Raw genomic sequence first — 6,000 nt, 5'->3', positions numbered from 1 at the left:
AAACTTCGATATACAATACCGGCCCTCTTTATTTTTCTATATAAAAATATGCTAAATTTGTATTATTTTTGTATCTGTTGCTTTATAAAGTTAAATAAGATTTTTTAATAAATTTATGAAAGAATGCATGAATTAAATTTTTTTTTAATCTTACCAATATTTTAGTAAATGATTTAGGGTTTTAACAAATTATTAGTTAATATAAAAATGTTAATAAACCTTTTCTTTTAATCGATAACTGCATGCACTTTGCAGTATTAGGTCTGCTAAGCAATAAAAACTGCAATGTAAACTGAAAATAATATTATATACCATTATTTAAAATAATAATTAAATATACTGAAAAATTACAAGTTTTACTCAATATTTTAATATCTTTCCAAATACAGTGGCTATCAAAACGCGGCCGGCATCCAATGAATCAACAAACTCCAATAAATTCAACGCAAATTATTATCTATTCTTATAATTTTTATTTATTTCTTTATTCGAATATTTAATTGTGTATTATAGTTACACTACTTTCTTTTACCATTATAATGCTAGTATATTGTATATACTCGCTATAAACGGCAAAATACCACAAACTATCCTTATATTAATAAAATAATTATTAGCGATATCGCAACATTAGGTTTATTATTAATAATACCGTTATAAACGGCGAAATGCGACAAAATGTCCTCAGACTAGAACGAACGCGATCTTTTCGGCCAATGCAATTAGTCGAAAAACCATGTGGCTAAAAGGTACATGGAGCGTTCGGTCTCCACTGCGGAGCAGGGGGGTTTAGTCTGAGCACTGAGACTGGGTTGAACACCCACCCTGCGCCTACGAATCAGCTACCCTATATCGAGTTGAAATTTTCACTAGATTAGCAAATTAGTGCGAACCTAAAGCTGTTTGCATGGAGATAAGGGTATTTTTTCACGAACGCATACAAAACAATTTTTCGGAAAGTCGTTTGCGGCACCGGAACGCTTTCAGGGGTGCGGACCTAGTCTGAGGACGTCTTGTCGCATTTCGCCGTTCATGGCGGGTACATATATCACATTATAAACAGGCCTCATAAACGCCCTGCGACCACACGTTAAATGCAATCAAGTGCATTTTTTATACGCGCAACCAATTGAACAGCGGTATAATTAACAAATTATATTTAAAATACAATAGCAAAAAAAACAGTATAACCACAGGATGCAATTAAATATTCGAATAAAGTATTTAATATAAATTATAAAAACAACAGATAATCTGCGTCGGATTAATTGGATTTTAAGAGTTTTGTTATTGAAAACCGCGTCCTCATATCTAGTTTATTTGGAAAGATATTTACATACTTAGTAGAACTTGTATTTATTATTCTATTTATTGTTATTTTGTATAACGATGTAAAATATTGGTTTAAAACTAAGGAACAATATTTATAATTTAGCGGACTCAAAAGTACAAAGTGCATGCAGTTATCGTTTAAAACAAAACTTTTATTATTACTTTTATATTATTTTAAAATTTGTCGCAAAACTGCATAATTTAGGGAAATAACTTTAAAATAAAAAGAAATTTTAATATATCCATTTTGTTATAGACTTATATACAATTGCCACTCAATTTCATTTATTTGAATTTTATTTAATTAAGTAAAGCAAAAAATACAAAAATAGCACAAATCTTACATTTCCTTCTGTAAGAAAATAATATAGACGGGTATTACAAATTAGATTTCACGTTGGCGCTTCTTTTTATATTTAATTTAATCCCTGAAATCTTTGTTTCATCATTGTGAAAATCGGTAAAAGTATAAAAGCGTTTCGTTTTTAAATTATGTATAAAATTATATGCATCTTACCTATCCGCTTATTTAACGGCTTATGTAGTTCGATATATATACCTAATTGTGATATTACATTATATATATATATATATATATATATAAATACCACCCCCACGTGCAGATTGCATAAAATTTAGGCGTAAAACAAAACAATATAAAATTAATTGAATAAAGCAAAAAATCGATAAAATATATATATATATATAAATTAGCATTGTTTTATATAAAAGATTTTGTAAAGCGAATATTACAAATTGGATTTGGCGTGGACGTCTGTTTATATTCGTGATCCAGTCCCTGTAATTCTGGTTTTATTATCGTTAAAATTGGTAAAAATATAAACGAGTTTCGATTGTAAATTATGTATAAAAAAGTATATACTTTGCGTATCCGCTTATTTTACTGTTTATGTAATACGGTATAAAAACCAAAGTCAATTGTAGCGGCATATCTATATGTACGACCCTCCACGTGCAAAAATTATAAAATTTGGTTGAAAATTGAAAATAATATTAAAAGAAATCGAAAATCGAAAAAAAATCGAAAAAACAGTGCCGCCATGGACGGATTAAGGCCAGGTGGTATCCCATTCCGCCGTTATAGCAGATAAAAAAATAGATCAAATCACTGCTAATAGCGGTATTAAACGCTATTTTCAACGATATTTTCTTTTTTTCAATACTTTGCGTGGTTGTGGAATAATAAAGGAGTGTCGGTCGAAAAAAGGCCAAAAATACCTAGCATCAGGGCTCATCCCTGAAGCCCAGAGCTCCACAATTGATCCACTTCGCTTCACTGAGTGGCTCAATTGCGGCTTTGCAATGTACCTGTGGGTCCATCCAAAGAACGCTCTGGTTCAGGTTTGAGGACAATTTGTCGGTTTTAGCCGTTTATGGCGGTATTTTTGGCCTTTTCTCGACCGAAACTCCTTTATTATTCCACAACCACGCAAAATATTGAAAAAAGAAAATAGCGTTGAAAATAGCGTTTAATACCGCTATTAGCAGCGATTTGATTTATATTTTTATTTGTTATAAGGGTCGAATTGGATACCACCTGCCCTTGATCCGTTCATGGCGGTACTGTTTTTTCGATTTTTTTCGATTTTCGATTTCTTTTAATATTAATTTTGATTTTTTACCAAACTTTATAGTTTTTGTGCGTGGAGGGTTGTATATATAAATGCCGTTACAATAAAGTTTGGTATATATACCGTATTATATAAACAGTTAAATAAGCGGATACGCAAAGTATATACTTTTTCATATATAATTTACAATCGAAACTCGTTTATATTTTTACCAATTTCAACCATAATAAAACCAGAATTACAGGGATCGGATGACGTATATAGACAGACGTCCACGCGATATCCTACTTATAATATCGGCTTTGAAAGCTGTTTAATAAAAAAAATGCTAAATGTGCATTTTATAAATCTTTTTGCTTTATTTAATTAATTTTATATTATTTTTGTTTTGCAGCCAGATTTTATGGTTTTCTGCACGTGGTGGGTGGTATATATAAGATTAGCATAATATTACAGTTTGGTACGTTTATCCGAATATATAAGCCGTTAAATATGCGGATAGGTAAGGTATATCTAATTCTTTATATACTTTACAATCGAAATGCTTTTACATTTTTACCAATTTTGACATTAATAAAGACCAACGTTTAAAGAAGTGAATTACGTAGATAAACAAACGTCAACGTAGAATTTGATGTATAGTACCGGCCATCCTTATTTTTTTATATAAAAGAATGCTAAATTTGTGTTATTTTTGTATTTTTTGCTTTATTTAGTTAGATAAAGTTTATAAAAAAAAGTTAGATAAAATTTATTTATCAATTTATAAAGAATGGATGAATTAAAGTTTTCTTGCAACTTTACTAATATTTGCGTAAATTATTCAGTTTTTTAACAAATTGTTAGTTAATATGAGAACATTAACAAAACATTCGTTTTAATTGATATTTGCATGCACTTTGCAGTATTAGGTCTGCGAGGTTATAAATATTGTAACTTGGTAAAAAAATATCATTATATACCACCATTTAAAATAACAATTCAATATAATGAAAAATTACAAATTTTACTCAATATCTAAATTTCTTTCCAAATATAGTGGTTACAAAGACGCGGCCGGCATTTAAAAAATGAACGAGCTCCAATAAACTTAACGCAGGTGATTATATATTTTCATAATTTTTATTTATCTTTTTATTCGAATATTTAATTGCATATTATAGTTACACCTGTTCTTTCTGCCATTATAATGCGAATACATTGTATATACCCGTTTTAAACGGCAAAATGCGACAAACTAGCCTTATATTAATAAAATTATTATTAACGATATTGCAACATTAGGTATATTATTAATAATACCGTTACAAACGGCGAAATGCGACAAATTATCGTTGGTAGTACCGCCATGAACGGCGAAATGCGACAAAATATCCTCAAACTAAAACGAGCGCGATCTTTTCGGCCAATGTAATTGGTCGAAAAACCATGTGGCTAAAAGGTACATAAAGCGCTCGGTCCCCATTGCGAAGCAGGGGGGTCTAGTCTAAGCACTGAAACTAAAAAAATACCGCCATAAACGGCGAAAATCGACAAGTTGTCCTCAGACCTGAAATAAAACGTTTTTTGGATGGACTCACAGGTACATTGCAAAACCGCAATTGAGCCACGAAATGGAGACAAGCGAACGGGGTGGATTAATTGTGGAGCTTTGGGCTTTAGGGGTAAGCCCTGAGACTAGTGCGGACCCCTATTCCGATGTCGAAAAGTATATAAGGGAGATAAAGCAAAGTTTCCTCCATTAATGAATTTGAATTATTAATCCCAATATTAGTAAACCATTTTAATAAACAATTTAGTGTATTTAAGCTTTGTAATTACAGGCCTTTATAGCGCAACTAGCACCACGCCTAGTCTCAGTGCTCAGACTAGACCCCCCTGCTTCGCAATGGGGACCGAACGCTCCATGTACCTTTTAGCCACATGGTTTTTCGACCAATTGCATTGGCCGAAAAGATCGCGCTCGTTCTAGTCTGAGGACAATTTGTCGATTTTCCCCGCTCATGGCGGGTATTTGTACTGTTTTCGCACTGTGTCTGCACCGCATACGTAATACCAACAGTATAACCACTATATACAATCAAATATTCGAATAAGTAAATGAATATAAATCGTAAAAATATAAGGTAACCTGCGTTGTAATGAATGAATTTTTTGTATCTTTTTAACGCAGAGGCCGTTGGTATATTTCCTTCGATTAAATGAATATTTGAATATTAAATATATTTTTTAATTTTTAATATATATTATCATATTTAATTTATTATTTTAAGCAATGATGTTTTCTACAAATAAAATATATTATTATAAAACCGACCTTTAAATTAGCGTGGCGGTGGAGAGTGCATACGATTACCGCTTAAAATAAATATTATCTTAATATTTTTCATTTAATTAGTATATTATTAGAAAACTTGATAATTCGCCCAATTGTTTGAAAATTGGAAAAAAACTCTAATATAAAATTTAAAGTATGTAATAATATATAAATGCTATTCAACGTTTTTTTTACCATTTGTATTTTATCAAGTAAAATAAAAAATATAAAAACAATATAATTTTACCATTTCTTTTAACAAAGAAATCATAAAAAGCGATATCAATAAGCGGATTTAACTTGGACGTTTGTATATATACGTAATCCAATTCCTGAAATCTTGGTTTTATTATCGCTAAAAATTGGGAAAAAATATAAAAGCGTTTCGACTGTAAATCTTATACAAAATTGTACATACCTTACCTATCCGTTTATTTAACGGCTTATATAATCAGGCATATATACTAGAATTCGGTATATGGCTATTTCAACGTATATTATCCCCCACCTTCAAAAAGTTTAAAGTTAAATTAACAAATAAAAATAATACAAAATAAATTCGAAAATCGAAATAAAATCGAAAAAATAGTACCGCCATGAGCGGATTAAGGGCAGGGCCTAGCAAATTCGCCCAATTATACATATAAAAATATACATCAAATCGTTATTAATAGCGGTACTAAATGCTATCTTCAACGTACAAACCGTTTATTTTTACGATTTTTATTTATTTTTTTATAACGGAGTGTTGGTCGCCGA

Source organism: Pyricularia pennisetigena, assembly GCF_004337985.1.
Source record: "Pyricularia pennisetigena strain Br36 chromosome Unknown Pyricularia_pennisetigena_Br36_Scf_10, whole genome shotgun sequence".
Taxonomy (NCBI): domain Eukaryota; kingdom Fungi; phylum Ascomycota; class Sordariomycetes; order Magnaporthales; family Pyriculariaceae; genus Pyricularia; species Pyricularia pennisetigena.
Note: the sequence above shows the minus strand (reverse complement) of the source record.